Here is a 17,703-nt window from a genome sequence, read left to right on the forward strand (position 1 = left end):
AGTGTCCTAGATATTGCTCGTCTTCCAGGGAGCAGCTCGCGGTAGCAGCCGGTTGTGTTGGAATTGTAGACATTGACCCGCTCCGAGGTGTGAGTAAGGTAGTTTTCCAGCTGAGTAAGCAGCTGATCCAATGCGTGGAACTACACGTAATCCACACATTGCACATACTGGCGTTTTCATGTGTTCGGATGTCTGTGGTAACTGCTAGGGCAAGAGAGGTGCATGTGACACGAACGAAAGAGATTAGATTAAGACTCGTGGTAGGATTTTTCAAAAGCATTTACGGGTCTGTACTCCAGTGTGTAGGGCAGCTTCAACCTCTTGCAGAGCGAAAAGCTCTGTTTTTGTCACATTACACAACAGATCTTGCTTTTTTTGGGGCAGGTGGATTTCCACATTTTTCGGTCTAGTATTTAAAATCACGATGTAACGATAACCATCACACAGAGCAATTTAAAGACCATATTTTAAATGAATCTGAACTAACAGAACTGTCCCAGAGGGTATACCTTTGCACAGATCACACACTTGATAGCAACATTCTCTGTGTCGAGGGGTGGAGCAAGCCAGTTCTTTGCACACTTTGTACCAGAGGCTACACTTGAACCTCCCTTGCAGCTCGACTGGTACATAAATCAGCAGCAAGATGGCTCAGTGAGTTCAACACTCGAGTTGATCTGCAGGTCACAAGTTCGAAACCCAGTGAGGCAGCTCAACCTTCGATCTTTCCATGACAGGTACACGGAGTGCCATTAAATTGAGCAATAGTTACACCGGTTGTCATCTTGGCTTAGAAACAGCAAAAGATGGACGGGGTTGAAGGTTAGTGAGCTGTGTGACCCTGTAGGGCTCCAGGAATTTACCTCCGATCTCACTGCTAGTTAGGATGGTTAACCTGTTGGACGAGGGAGGGCAGGTCCAGTATATATATGGATCTGGTTGTCAGTGGACTGGGATGGTATACACTCTCTTTTGGTTTACTCATAATGTAAACAATATGGTGTGTGTGTTTTGACTAGTTTAGGGTTGCGTACCTTCAAGTCATGTTTAATAAGGTGCAGAAAGATTTCTTACGGATATTCTTTTGTCGTGTTTTACTTTTCTGGTAATGTTTTTGTTGTGTTTTGAATATCGACCAGTGTGAAAATCCACATGTGTGTTGGAGGAGGGTGGGATTCAAACTGGGCACCTCTCCAGCCAATAATCTTCCAGCCCTCGCAGCCCCATCCTGGTTAATGGAACAGCCTACATACATTTTAAAATGCTCAGGCCCCATTTAGCATTGTAGGATAAGTACCTCTCCAGGTAAATACACTTACCACAGGGTGAGGTAATTACTGAATGCACTAAATACCGCCTATTACCTAGAAAAACGGAGAATTACATGCAGAATTGATGTGCTCCACACAGAATCCTGAATGTATATGAATTTGCCCCACATTTTCTTCTTGCGAAAAAGTAGGCAGCTTTGGGCCGCTGCAGTTTACCCTGGGAAAACTAGGTGTGTGTGTTGCACAAATACTTTAGACATCGTCTCTTTAGATAAGCTTGATTGCTCTGTGCCAAGCTACCAAGATACTTCGGTGATCAAGCCATTCATATATTACTAACTTTACCAGAGGTTGAGCACAGGTTACATTTTATGTGTTTCTAGCTTACCCGGACTACGGCGGTGGTCTGTGCTGGGCCTGGGTGCATACCTCAGCCAATCAGGACTACCATTTCAAACAAACACAATTACATTTTTGAAAAACTGTAAACAAATCCATAAAAGATCAGCATTTTTGTCCTATTGGAATGATAGATCCAGGCAGGCATGTCCATTCACTTTGCCCATCAAAACCCAAGCCCCGGTCAACTTCAAAAGCAGTCAAAAAGCAGATTAGAAGCACCTGCAAATGTAGAGGAACCTGAACGCTTTCACAAATAACAGACAGGACCTGGGTTTTGTGGCAGTTACTCTAGTGAGGTGATGTAAGGTGCAATGTCTTGAGTCCAAGCTAAGACCGGAGCATTGATCGTAAGAAACACAGGGAACAGGAGAGCACAGGTTGGTGCTCATGGAAGGTGAGAAGCCAAGAGGATGAAAGATCATATGGATTTTCGCAAATGCATGTAAAGCATGCAATGTACAGTCAGATAGTATTGATTCGCTCCTGCTTTTCCGTATGGTCTTGCATCACTCACCTACGTTGTAATGTGGCTTGAATAGAGTGAAAGCTGACCATTCAGAAGGAGGAGGAACAAGTGGCAAGAAAGTGGGACAATTTTTTTAGTGCCGCCAAAGGTATTTTCTCCATTTAATTTGCACAGTCACTCCACTGGCCTTAGAAATTGCACGGTTTGCAGCAGGAAGAGGCAAGCAGTAGGGCTATCAAAGCACTTTCACTTACTGTGATTCCAAATCCTTGTCTCACCTCAGGTCCATCAACAACAAATCAGAGGTTTTTGAGTGGCTTACTGTGGGGCACGGTGTACAAACGCCAGCTCTCTGTCCCTCTGAAGCCTCCCTTTTGCTGCTAATGGTCCAGGAAAGAGATAAGGAACAGGAAAGTTTCGGCCTTCATGTAGTGTCATGAGTCCAGCTGGTGCTACACTAGTCCACTGGTAACTGTACTAGTTTTGATTTGGTGCGCCTTGGTAAGGAATGCAGAAATTGAAGCCTCTCCTGCTCCAATGTCCTGCTGTTTTACAGAAAGAGACCAAGGGTGAAGGAGGGGGCAAGAAGGGGGTCATGCTTGTTCACGGGAGATTACAGTGAGCATAGAAAGCTAAACTTTCAATTGAGGGGCTTTACTCCCCAACTGAAACCATAACATTGGACAGCAAAGCATCAGTGGGTGTATTAGACCATTAACAGTTAAACATCAAGTTGTGAAGTGATTTAGAATATCCAGCTTTACCTCAACATATGAGAATTCGTATGCATGGGTTGGTTGTGGCTCGGCATGTGGTCGCTACACCTGACCAGTGGAGGTTATGCATTTGCTTCTGAAACTATGCATGGGTATACAACTGTTATACTTTGGCATTTGATTTTTTTCCTGGCTTTTTAGGCTGTGTTTGTAAATGTCTTGAAAATATGCTTGAAGATTTGAAGTGGGCGTACACGCACTAGTGGCTGCGAATTTGGGACTGTGCCTCTGTGGCTATCCCCTGGAATCTGCGACTGTCTGGGCATTACATGGCTGTGCCTGGGTACTGGGGCTACGACTGGGCATTTGAGGTTATGCTCAGGCATCTCAAGCTGAGCATGTGATGGGGGTGTTGAGCATCTGATGCCAGCATCTGGTTTCTTTGATCACTCGGATCACTGTGTTTGAGGAAATGACTTTTGTCTCTTGTTAAATGATAGCTGGACCTGAGCACTTGAGGATGCCGTTGGGCTGTAACGGGACACAATAGGCCCAAAGGGGCACATAATAACAATCTTGACTATGTGATGATCCTGTATTGGCATATCATGGCTACATTATTCACATATCATGGTGGCACCCCACTTACTACGAGGGTAGCTAACTGAAGACTTCTGCTGTATTAGTAACATTTTGTTTTAATAATCTTGCAAATATATTAGTTTGTTTGTTTTTATAATATTGTCACTGCTTTTAAGCCATCAGTGTCAATGGTGACATGACTTCACTTCCTAAGGTGCCAACTGCAGTAAACAAATACACACAACAGCTGGTCCTCACGTATGATGAGGAAAAGCTTAATTATTAAACCTATCCTGAGGTAATACAATTAAACCTTATATCCAACAGAGGGGAAAAAACGTTGTATCTGTAGAGGGAAGAGCACATAAAAAAGATTACCTCACACAAAACAATACAATTAAGTACAAATCAAAAGAAATAATTGTTGTAGAAAACATCAATATACATGTAGTAATGTATATATAGCGGTTGCTCCAATAAGTGCAACAAAGTACCCGGGGAAAGTGCTTGTGCATAGGTTTTATAAACCTGGGTTCCAGCACGGCGGCGGCTTAGAGGGAATGTTTTGAAAGTTGGTGGATTTCCTGTATGAACGGAGGGCCGTTTTGGTCATAGAGTCAAATGGCTCTCCTATTTTGTACAGATTAGGTCTGTGATTTTGCGCTTTTGCGCGTACCTAGATTTGAAATTGACCTTCGGGTTGTTTTTCAGAATACTCTGTTTTCTCACATTGAAGGGAGGTTTCCCCAACACATGAGGAGTCGCCTGTCCTTCTCTTGTCGCATTGCTTCAGATACTTTCTACATTGGTCGGTGCTGGAACCCAGGCTGCTCCAAATACAGTTTTTCACCCTGTCATCATGATAAAGACATGCTTATAAGGCTCTAACTGCTCCCCCCCCCCCATGTTTGGTCGAAATGTCAGCATTTGTTTTACAGCCTGGAATGAGGAGAGAGCATCTAAAGAGAGGCAATATTGATTTAAGCGGCATTGATTTCCCCTTAAAACATGCGGAAAGGCCTTGGGGACGAAATCGGTCTGAGGAGAGGGGGCTGCACGCACCCTGCTCCCCCAAAAGATAAACCTTTATTCCCCTCTGGATCATGGCCCACATGGGGGGCTTAAAAAAACAAGCAGATGAGTAATTTTTTAAACATTTTGCAGCAAATTCACAAATTTGCGGAGCACTAAAAATATATATATTTTTTGCCCCGGCAGGGTCCCTCTGTGACCCGATCATCTGGCCTAGGGGGTCAGGGTATTCATACCCTGCCCCCTTGTACCTTTTCTTTCGTTTTTTCCATAGGACTCAGGACTAAGGATTGGGTCTTAAGTCTTAAAATGGCTGCCACCAATTCCTGCTTGGGGTGGTGGCAGCCGATCAGATCTCAGTTTGAGACCTATCAAGATCCACAGAGCCTCAACTTCCCTAGATATACAACGTTTTTCAGCATTAATTGCTCAGAAACTACTTATAGGATTAACACCAAAACACACAGAGCACTCTTTCTGGGCTTAGATCTAGCTTTCTGACAGATGTGGTGTAAATAAGTTCAGAAGTTTAGGCTGTAACTTTGTCTAAAGTTCCCATGGGAAAATTAATGGGGGAAAAGATGTTTTGGCCCCCCCTTTTTTCTCAGCCCCCGCTTGACAGATCCCCCCGAAACTTTCCTTAAGCAAACTACACAAAAAGAACACTTTTGGAAAGTTTTGTTAAGATTTGTCGAACAGCGTCAAAGTTATTAGCAACACAAAAAATGCATTTCCTGTGGCAACAAGATCCTAACTATAACTAGCCAGTGGTGACCGCCACTAGGATATATATATATATATATATATATATATATATATATATATATATATATATATATATATTATTTACCAATACGTTCGTTGGAAGGTGCACACTTTGCACGGGTGGTGCCGGACAGCAGGGATGAACGTCCCCCTGCTAATAATTAGCCACCAAGAAAGAATTATTGTCCGCACTCGCTCAATACAAAATTAGGGTTTTATTTAAACAAGAGCTTTACATTCAGCCCCCTACACCTACGCGTTTCGACCGCAGGTCTTGATCACAGTGTTGCAACGCTGTGATCAAGACCTGCGTGGGTGTAGGGGGCTGAATGTAAAGCTCTTGTTTAAATATAACCCTAATTTTGTATTGAGCGAGTGCAGACAATAATTCTTTCTTGGTGGCTAATATATATATATATAACGATTCTTTGAGCGTTTTTTCAAAAAGGGTTGGTGAAACAATATCCTCTTGTAAATCATGAAATTCAACAATGGTTTTAAATGAATTGTATATTTATATATTTATATGTATATATTTATGAAAGTTTTTTTTGTACATGGTATTTATTTGCGCATTTGCACATGTATATACTTCAGTTTATTTACCCACTATGGGTTATATTCAAGATGGAAATGGATTATATCAATAATAACGATAGTCCCTTTGTTGTTTCCATGTACCCTTTTGCAAAAATGCTATGTGTTTAATGTGGTGGTTATAATCTAGTCCACCTTTTGTGTCTATGACCAAGCTAGATAAAATCCCATGTAATTTTGCGATCACATCATGTGATCAAGACAGTGGATACTGTCGAAACGCGTAATGGCGGGCATGCTGAGCAAGATTGAGCTGAAATAAAATCACACTTGTTGGCACCATTTCTGGGTTCCTCTCTTCGTCTGTCCGTAACTGTGAAGGATTGTTGCAGCCTTTGTGGACTTTGGGACGAGTTCGCTGGAATACATTGCACCTGGAGGCTTCCGTTGGTGCGAGAGGAACCCCTCCCCCTTTGAAGTGGTTTGGCGGCGGGAAGCTGAGAGTTTCCTTGTGGGACTGTCTCTACGTACTTCGGCTTGGAGTTAGCCGCCTGTAACCCCCGGACGCTGAAGAATCCTGCCTTGGTTTTCGGAATCGCGGCGCTTGGTTTGGAGAAGACTAAGTGTACAGCGGTAATCCTGCAAGGTAGGCGAGGAAGATTGTCCGGTGGGGAGTGTGCCTGGAGTGGCGTTCACGAGTCAGCAAGTGTATTTGCCTTTGTGAACGTCTTTTCCGTCTAAACGAGTGTGGCTCTAATCACAAGAAAGTTACAGCATAAGCATGTCCGCGGATGTATTGCGGAGCAGAGAAGAGGCTGCCGGCCTCGTGTTTGTACAACCTCCGGCTGGGGGGACTGACTCTACGCGGTCAGCGGCAACCGTTACTAATGCAAACCCGACAATTCGGGACCTTTACAGAAAGCTTGAAAAATTGAAAATCAAAGAACAGTCCAAATGGTGGGAGAACAAGTCTTTAACCATGTACCTACAGGAAGGACGGGTTCCTAGAGGGTTACGAATCAGCTTAGCCCCTAGTTATGAGACACCCGACCCGGACATGCTCACTGAGTGGGCAGAGGCAAACCTAGAGTCATCAGCAAAACTAATGAAAATATTGGTAAAATATGCAGAATCGGACCGCTGCAAATTGCAGGCGCAAATAGAAGCATTAGAAGAGGAAATTGAAGGTATGGGAACGAGTGAAGCGACGGACAAAATGCGAGTGGAAATGCAAATGAGATTAAGCAAGGAAGAGGATATTATAAAAAAACGTAAAGCCTACAAATTCGAGCGGGATCGCTTGGACTATCTACATGGGCAAATCTTCACATACGCCAAGCGCTATGAAAATATCAAGGCGAGGGCTAGAAAAACTCGTGTAGCCGCGCCTGATAATGTTCCGAATGTTCCATCCTCTTCAGATGCGAGTTCTGTGGGCAGTGAGTCAGAAAATGAAGGGGCAAGAAGTATGCCGTTGGGGTTTACAGCACTCTCCAAGGCCCAGGAAATGAGCTGCATGTGTCAAGACCGCCGGGACACATTAAGATCCAGAGGGCAGACTGGCGGTCCAAACGTCAAAGGGCCAATAGGAAACGAGGTGAAAGGAGATGGTGCAACAAAGCCAAAAACAAACAACAGCCAAAAGAAAAACCGCTGGAACAGCAAGAAAACGGCAAAAACACAGGCGGCAGCCCCCACACAATAATGAATTTGTCCACATTGAAACTGACGGAAAAGGAGGCCAATATTTTGAGTCTTGGTTTGTCATATTGTCCCCCGTGCAATTTTAATTATGCAGACACAAGGATGGATGCCTTCCGTTTTGTGAGAAAGTTAAAACTGAAAAAATATTTTGAATTACAACCGGCGAGGAAAAAGAAACCTGGGGCAGTTAATATGGATGCAATCACCTTACAAGCAGGGGACAGAGAGGACTTTGATGAAATATGGGGATTGCAGGAGGAAATAACCCCCTTAACAATATTGCCTTTGGTGAGATCAAGAGTTGATCAAACAGTGGGGACTACTCCTTTCAAACCCAAATCAGTATTTCTCCCCATATTGCCTCATGATAATATTGATGTGTACCAAGATTTGATAACCAAAGATTTAAAACAGCTCTACATCACCACGAATAAAAAACGGGGAGTGATCAATAAATTAAACCAGAGCTACAACACCTTGGTTAAAAAGCTTGAGTCTGACAACACCATCCTTGTCCGCCAAGCGGACAAGGGTGGAAACATTGTACTGTGGCCTCGCCAAATGTATATAGAAGAAGCGGACAGGCAATTACAAGACCATTCTTGTTACAGGAGGAGTAATTTGGGAGCAGTAAAGTTGGCATGGGAAGATCAGAATGCCAAACTAATTGCATGGAAATGTGGCAATTTATTAACTAAAGAGGAGCTAGGATTTTTGAAGAAAGAATTCCCTGTTATACCCTCTTTTTATTTACTTCCAAAGGTCCACAAAAACACACAAATCCCTCCTGGCAGACCCATAATTTCTGCAATTAACAGTTCCACGGAAAAGATGTCAACTTACATAGATTATTTTTTACAGGACAGTGTTAAGGGCTTGGACTCCTACGTACAGGATTCTTCAGATTTTGTTAGAAAATTGGACAATTTTATTTGGAATGAAAATTGTATACTCATAAGTTTGGATGTTACATCCCTGTACACGTCTATACGTCATTTGGACGGTATCAGGGCTGTAAACTATTACCTGAATAGAAGACCTATGAATTTTTCTGCTCATAATTCCATGCTCACTGCGATGATCAAAATTTGTCTAGAGCAAAATTATTTTTTGTTCAATGGTCAGGTATATCAGCAGGTTAGAGGGGTAGCTATGGGGGCCTGTTTTTCTCCCAGCCTAGCGTGCTTGCACATGGGCTGGTGGGAGGAACAGGTCCTCATGGTACAGCATCAGGCCATCATGGAGAGGAATGTACCAGTCTATTTGAGATATATAGACGACCTTTTTCTCATTTGGCAGGGTACCTTGCTAGAGGCCCAGGAATTTGTAGAAAAGCTAAACAGAAATGATCTGAACTTGGAATTTACATCCTCTATGAGTAAAACCCAACTATGCTTCCTTGATATAGAAGTCTATGTACATGAAGGTAAACTAGCAACACGACTTTATAGAAAGCCAACTGCTGGCAACTCTATTTTGCACGCAGGAAGTCAGCACCCGCATCACTTGATACAAAGCATCCCCTTTGGGGAGATGCTTCGCATCAAAAGAATTTGTAGTGATGAGAGGCAGTGCACTAGAGCTATGGATGAAAGCCGTTTACGCTTTTTGGCACGTGGATATTCAGCTAAAACGGTCAAAAGGGCCATGGAACGAGCCAATAATCTGATCAGGGCAGAGATTCTAGTGCCCAAATCCAAGAACGATATGGAGTCAGTTATTGTACCCAAAGATAGCTCGAGAGTGGTGGTTACCTATAACCAGCAACATAGGGAAATCAGGCGGATTTTCAGCCGCAACTGGAACCTAGTGACGGGGGATCCCGTCATTGGGGGTTCAGTTGGCAGAAGGCCGGAGTTTTCCTTTAGGAAGTCTACCTCCATGTCTGACAGGCTAGTGAAAAATCATCTGGAACCCCCAATATCTAAGACCTTTATGAATTTGAGGAAAGGGTTCCTGAAATGTTCCAGCTGCAAAGCCTGTAAAAACGGATGCAATACAACACGTTATTTCATCCCTTTCAAGGAAGATCCAGTTCTGATAACTAAACAGTTATCTTGCAAAACGGAGTTTGCCGTTTATGTTCTGCAGTGCCCCTGTGAACTTAGGTATGTAGGGAGCACCCGGCTGCCGGTTCACAGGAGGATACTGCAGCACTTGAGGGCAATCACCAATAAGGAACAAGCCTACACTGTGGCACGCCATTTTCAGGCGGTACACGGGAGTGATCCCAAACATCTTGTCTATTTTGTGATAGATTGTGTGCCACCCCTGAAGAGAGGGGGTAATAGGGATGGGCTGCTTAGGGTACTTGAAACTAGGTACATCTTAGAACTCAACAGTCGTGCCCCTGGAGGTCTTAACGCCAGTGAGGACCTATATACTTGTTTGTAGTTCTTATCAGAAAACGAGGTGAACCTATACCAGAGCTTGACTTATTTATACTGTTTGGTTGTTAGAATGAACTGTTCCAAAATTTAAATTGTTAAATTTGCAGTCCAATAGTATTGTTTTGCATTATTCTGGTTGCTGCCGTGTATTTACATCTGTCAGATTTATGAATATCAAACAGGGAGGGGCTCCTCCCTTTTTAAGGAAACTGAGATATTTGCACTTAATCACTTTCAATTTATATATTTTTTATTTGCAATTTTTGCAATGATGGCTGCTCCTTGTTACAATATGGGAATTGGATACGTTTACATAGGGTCTTTGTTTACATACAGCACATGACACTCTTTTGGAAATTCCCACTTGGGATATATTCTTTGAGCGTTTTTTCAAAAAGGGTTGGTGAAACAATATCCTCTTGTAAATCATGAAATTCAACAATGGTTTTAAATGAATTGTATATTTATATATTTATATGTATATATTTATGAAAGTTTTTTTTGTACATGGTATTTATTTGCGCATTTGCACATGTATATACTTCAGTTTATTTACCCACTATGGGTTATATTCAAGATGGAAATGGATTATATCAATAATAACGATAGTCCCTTTGTTGTTTCCATGTACCCTTTTGCAAAAATGCTATGTGTTTAATGTGGTGGTTATAATCTAGTCCACCTTTTGTGTCTATGACCAAGCTAGATAAAATCCCATGTAATTTTGCGATCACATCATGTGATCAAGACAGTGGATACTGTCGAAACGCGTAATGGCGGGCATGCTGAGCAAGATTGAGCTGAAATAAAATCACACTTGTTGGCACCATTTCTGGGTTCCTCTCTTCGTCTGTCCGTAACTGTGAAGGATTGTTGCAGCCTTTGTGGACTTTGGGACGAGTTCGCTGGAATATATATATATATATATATATATATACACACACATATATATATATATATATATATATATATATATATATATATATATATATATATATATATTACGCTCACTCTCCGTACTCTATAAAGAGATAGGCACTCTCAGGACTCGTTGTCATCTGTTTCTTTAGTATCTTCGGCAAAACATAACGCGTTTCGGCTGCTGCCTTTATCAAATGTATTTCCGGTGCTAAGGACCACTTCCACTGCTGACGTTGCTTGCATTCAGGGAACAATTTTTTGCTTGCTCATTCATCTTCTGTGTCCTTCTCCACTCAGCCTGTCCCCACGCACTCCAAGATTTCCTCCACCCTGCCCATCTGTTGCTTCTTCTGACCCTTCACATCCCAGCTCTTTTTAAATATTCCTTCTTTCCACCAGCCACACTCCACTGTTGCTCCCTGCCCATGCCCGTACCTGCTTGTTGTCCCCTTCACTGCCCCATACCACTTACTTAAAAAGCATTAAATCCAAAAAAAACGTTTTGCCTTTACAAAGCTATTGGCGGGTGCCATTCTTTAAATTAGTTTTTATCAATTTTGCACGCATAATCACAGCAGCCATTGCTGAGAGTATTTGTAATGTTTTAGTAAACCCACTGAACTATCACACCGCAGATACATGCACAACCGTAGTAGCTTTCTTACACACAAAAAAGCTTTGGCAAAGCTAATAGGTTCCAATCCACTGCTAAGACCCGTTTGCTTCGCCAGTGCCTGTTCACTGAGTGCTCTCCATGTACAATGTGTGAAGAAATGCTCCTAAAAAGGTTGAGAGTTCACCCTAAAAACTGAAAATCTTCAAAACACACCACTTCTTTTATGAGCATCATTGGTTTCCCCACCAGTGTCCAAGACAATGATCCATCTGCACCAACAAGCGATTCAATATGTATTTAATATCCTAAAAACAAAGTTCAGCAAGCAACTGACGAGAGGAGAACCACACTGATCTATCTCACAAATGGAAAAGAAAAACCGTGCAGAAACAAAAGCTGAAGCCTCAGTGTATTACAGACTCTGCAAATGCACAGAAGGGGAGAAAATTGATGGCTGCTGGGACTACCTAGGAGGTCTATTTAGTTAGATGACATCTTTTAGAAGCGCCCACCCTGGCCCTCCCACGGAGCATGCTGTTGTTGAAACAACTTGTGATTCACCATCATTCAACTCTTGGTTTCAAATTCCATGCGTGGGGAAATGAAGCAGAACACCTTACCTATCTGCACTACATATTTGTTTGTCTAGTCAGATGGATGGAACCACAAGAATGCTGTGTTTACGATCCATTATCAATCAACTGGATAGAATGGGTTCTCCGAGTTCAACACAGAGAAGTTGTCAGTGACAATACCGGTCAAGTTTAGAACTACTTCCTCATTTGATACCAGTTAGAGATCATTCCCTTCTACAAATACTTCGTCCTTATTAGCTTACAATAGTGCAAAGGAAAAAACCTTGCTGGAGGCTGGAGATTGGATACCACATCTTCAGGGTTAGGCTATCTGAGGGCTACCTAAGCATCCACCTTGTTTTAAGACAAATAGAATCTTTCTTTTTAATCATGCTCTGTCATTTAAAAAATACACAAAGAAATTCAATATTTCTTCTCAGATGTTCACCTTTTTCTTAATTGTCCCTGTGAATTGTGATCAACAGTCTTCTAATGCAGCACTGCTTGGTCTAACTAATTCTCAATGGCTTAATGATGAGTGCAACAAGCAGCGCAGAGCTTCCTGAAATGTATTCATTTAAACTGATCAAAGATTTATTAATAAGCAATACAAACATGTCAACAGAATCTCTATATTTTTAGAGCAGAAATGAAACCTTCATCTGCCACACACAAAAGTGAGTGACAGCTCTTATAAATACTACTAACACTAATATTAGTAATGACAAACAAGCTCTGTCAGGGATTATGTGCATACCCGAATAAGAAACTGAATGTTGCAGATATGGGAGTTACACATCACACAATAACTTAACGTGTTTGGTAAAAGTCAATAACCCTGATATATCAAATATGTCAATTTGTTTTGCATAGTCATAGCAGAAACAGAGCAAAAATGGACACCAATCAAGAGTTCGAAGAGGGAATAGAAGAGCGTTCAAGGTATTACCTACGGCTAACAACGTTCCAGCTGGATTTAAAATTAAGTCAATGTCATTTTAGGATTAATTTATGAGGTTGGATAAAACCCTTATCTTCATCATTAATTTTTTATTGACATTTTATTAAAGGATAATGATAGACCAATATAAAAATCTCATATGGAAGATAATGGCATAAGGTCCTTTTTTGTGAGCGATGCAGGAAAGACACTGTAGTGAGCCAATGCATTTGTCGTAGTATCAGGGTGATATTCTCCCTCATGATGGTGTTGAATGCAGTTTGTTCACCCAATCACTGAAGTTTATAGAGAAGATACTTTTCATGACCAACACAGGCTTCAATACAATAGTCCAGGTCAAAGTATCAAAGTATAAGAACGGCAGCCATCACTGGACTTTGTTTGGGATTGATGGAGTGAGGTGGAGAAACAACATTTTGTATACCCCTCATAAAATTACTTCCTCATAACAGTAACATGAATTAATCGTGTGGTTTTGAAAATGAATCAACATAGAATAGAATGCACACACAAATACACGTGGGAAAACGAATTTGCTTATGTGGCAAATCATAATCGACTAATTAAGTGATGTTGTTACGTTTATAACTAACGCAATTGCTATAACCTAATCAGAAGCGGCATGAATATGCTTTTGTCTGTTTATTTGTGGGATAAGAAATGAAGAATGGTGAGTAAAACACTCATATATGTTGCTTTATCTGCTAGGTAATAACTAACAGGGATACCTTAGTATGGGGGGAGGTAAACAGAAGGGTTATAATTCAACAATTAACGTTTAATTGTGTTTGTTTCTATAATAGTTCCCGTTCTGGCCCATGTGGCCTATTTGAAAATGGATGTTTCTGTGACTCCGAGATTGAATTGCTGTACGCATCCGCGGATAAACTCAAGACGAGCGTGAGCTGCCTGTACCTGTGCAGAATGGGTCAAGGACAATGTGCCCTGGGAGCTCGACTGAATGCCAATAAAAATGAACTTCCATGAGCCTGGGAAGAACTGTAAAACTATTGATTTAAGGACACAAGTAAAATGGACATAAGATAAAACAAAGGCCACTTTCATATTTGATGACCGTGCAAAATTGGAACAATAAAATGAGGTTATGCTCATCCACCCCTCGATTTGTCCAATCAGAACTGTTAAAGACCCTAAGAGTTTCTTTTTTTAGATAGATTGGGTAGGGAAAAAGGGTACAAAAGAGCGTGTCCGGAATTAAGAAAAACAACTCTTCCTTTTCGATTTCTATCTTTGTATCCCGACATGCTGCCGGATCGCTGCATCTTTCCTGAGGCGTAAGGACTTTGACATTTTTGGAACTTTAATTTTTCTTGAATGAGTACAGAGTCTTTAGATGAGGTGACCAATTAGAGAGAATAGAGAGATGATTTCTGGGAACTATTCTGTCCTATGCTAAAGTTTGTGTCCTGGGATTGTGGTAAATAAATAATCTGGTTATTTTCTGAACTATTGAACTAAAATAAATATAAAATGTTTGAATTTAATTATTTTCTTTTCTAGGCTATTTCTGACTAAATGAGCAAAATAAGATGAATAAATAAAAGTTATGCTAGAAGATTTTGTCTTTAAAATAAAAATTAAATAAATGGAGAATTAAGCTGGTCTTGTTTATCCTTAGTATACTTTTTACTAGCAGATCCATTGATAAAATAATGGTGGTGTGTCTGAATATTTGTCTCGTAGATAAAACCATGGTAAAAAGAGTCTAAACTGCAGTTGTACATATTATAAATATTTAGCGTTAAATTTAGACTCTCCGCTATGATCCAGCAGCTCTCCTTTTTATCTTCACCAAATCCTTGAAGTAGGGTGAATGTGTGTATGAGTGAATCGCAGTGTTATGGGCCCCACTGATGAGTAAATGTATGATTAAGTTCTTCAGGGAAAAGGTGATGGGATTTGAAAGAAATTTCTTTAGAAGCGCTGCATCAGGATGCAGGTGAAGGATTCTATATAGGACCTCAAAATATTGACTACTGTAATCTCGACTACTGTAATAATGTTAGGTCTAAGGGACAGATCTCTGTCAGTTAGCACTTCTGTTTTTTGTTACTGATACTATTATATGAAGTAGTTTCATGCACCAAAGCCCTAGATTGTAGCACCAATGGCCAGAGGCCTTTACGAACCAGCAGCACTATATTTTCTCCATTTAGCATAAGATAGCCTGAATTCAGGAGTTGTACTCAGACAGATAAACTGGTTTTCTTGAAAGTATGTCATTATTTGTTTCTCACTTTCCTATGGTGGATGCCCCTGTATTTTAGCGATTGCAAACTTAAATACAATTTCCTCATGTGAAGACTCAGTAAATTATTAGAAATTCTGTATATACTTTAACGTAGGAATTAGTGTGCCCCAACAGTTTATTTTAGCTTGAAAAAAGAGCAGGTTTAAATGCCCATTCCAACTTGTTCTAGTTCAAACCTTTAATACAATGTTTACAGGCAGACCATGCTTTAATCTAATGCCAGTCACTCCAAATTGCATGGTGGAATTAGAGAAGAGGGATACAGAATACCTTGTGGTACTGACATAATGAATATTGTACAATAACAGATGAGACATCTTCCAACAAGCCCTTGTTCCCTTATATCAAACACAGCAAAAGAAAATCAATTCAATTCTCCTATTGACGGTCATCATAGTGGAACACACAGGCAGAGTGTTTTGGCCTGCCAACTTTAGAGCTGAGGAAAGATTCTGACATGGAAAGAATGCTCAACCTAGATGTCTTAGTACGAGAGAGGGTGAGTTACTGAAAGGTAGAATTCCACACACCATCCCTCAATGGGGGTTTGACTCCAAAACGAATTTCACCATCCCCAGATAACTTGCCCCATATAAATCGATTTATTTGACTTAACATGGATTAGTTGAAGTTCTAAAATAGAAAATATTGCATCAAAGTTAGACTTCATTGACCAAAGTTGAGGAAAAGTAGGAATGGGTAAATCATCTTGAATCAGGTTTGCATGTCTGTCAGGGTTGAGGGGAGTGAAAGCTTATTGTGTTCTAGTGATTACAATCATATATGTTACTTAGATTGTAAGAGAATTTTGTGACTACAGGATCAGAGCAATGTCTCAAAATAATACACTTAAGGGCCGGTCCATTTAAAATAATTTGAAGGGAAATTCAGTGTGATTTGAGACAACTCTACTGTATTTAGACGATAAATCTTAGAGATTCAAATCACTTTCCAGTGTTCAACTGTAATTAGTATGAGTGGTTGTAACAGACATTCAAGACACACTTCAATCATATTCAAGAAGATTTGCCTTCCAAAATCAAACAGTGAATAGTCCAAATGAAATATATTAGAAAGAAAGAAAAAAAGTTAGCAGTTAGAGTCAAGGCCCAGTACACCGGCCGGGAATGGTAGAATCATTCTAGCGTAGGTTATTAATCTGCTAATTTAGGGCTCTAATTCACATAAGCGTGAACCACTGAAAGACCACTGAAATCTTTGTACCCAAGGAAGTTGGGAACATAAGCATCATTAAATTTGTTTCCTCATGTTGTTCTTCATTTCATAATTTTGGAGATAACTAGTTCACCAGGGGGCAATAGGGACTAGACATACATTGAGCATCATTACTGAAGAGTCTACCACAATCTAGTAGAAAAGCATATGGCTACTGGCATATGCTACTCTGCACCCTACAACAGGGCTCTGAAAATATTGGGATTATTTCATGCACTGCTGCATGCAAACATCAAAGACTTGAGCAGCAACCTATGGGCCGCTATGGATTAAGCATGAAGCACTACTTGAGAGTAAGTGCACTGTAACAGTCAGCAGCCCATCACTTTACATCCAGTCTTTGGAGTACTAAACACGATTTCCCCTCTTTAATAACCCCAGAGATAAACACAACTGAACTGTACCTCAGTTGCCTTTATTTGCCCCCATATCGAGTAATACACTATTTTCTGCTTGAATGCTCTCTTCGTGCACTAATGATTTAGGAGCTGGTAAGGGAGTTTATTTAGTTAAGCATTACTTGTTGGCATCTGTGTGTTCTCTGAGGGGTAGATACCACAGTGGCTTACTCAGCCTTTCATCCTACTGGAATCCTCTGAAGAAGCACATCAGATCTGTGAGCTGGTTAATCTGTGAGAGTTATAGTAACCTCTGGCATACAGTATAAGTGCACAGGGTCTGTGCCAGCCAGCTTTTAGCTAACCCCTTTGAATATTAATACCAAGTTGGGGTTCAGCCAAAGAAAGGTAAATTGATTAAGGCAATCATAGAAATGATCTCCCTAGCAGTAGTAGAAAATGAAAACTATGGGTTGGGTACTCAGATGGATTTTAGTAGCTTCCAGCAGACTCGGACTCAACAGAGCGTCCAGTGAGCACTTACATTTCAATTGGGTCTTCTGGCAGGCACATAGTCCATGTTAGTTGTCTCACACTGTGAGGATAATGCTGGAATGCAGTCTAATTAGGTGCTGATTTTGAATACTGTCTACCTATGCAGCAGAAATATAGTATCTAGCTCCCCTTATGTGGTCCCAGTGCTTACCACTTATACTAAAAGCCATCCCACTACTGTCTGAGGTGTGAAATGTCCACCGCATGTTTGTACTAGGATGGACAAAACAACCATAAATAGCTAAGTTTTCAAAAGCTTCTTTAAGTTTGATAAAAAGGTACATCAATTAATTTTATTTTTGGTGTGCTAGAGTTTTAAACTGAATTACTCAGGACCTGGTAAGGTTCTGGGCCAAACGGAAAT

The 17,703-nt window shown here is 40.9% G+C and overlaps 1 protein-coding gene across 9 annotated transcripts in view; it reads right to left on the minus strand.

Moving 5' to 3' along the window:
- ANK3 (ankyrin 3) overlaps positions 1-17,703 on the minus strand; it is a 2,005,091-nt gene that overhangs the window by 358,295 nt on the left and 1,629,093 nt on the right. The window lies entirely within an intron of this gene.

The sequence above is a fragment of the Lissotriton vulgaris genome, chromosome 5 (genome assembly GCF_964263255.1).
Source record: "Lissotriton vulgaris chromosome 5, aLisVul1.2, whole genome shotgun sequence".
Taxonomy (NCBI): Eukaryota; Metazoa; Chordata; class Amphibia; order Caudata; family Salamandridae; genus Lissotriton; species Lissotriton vulgaris.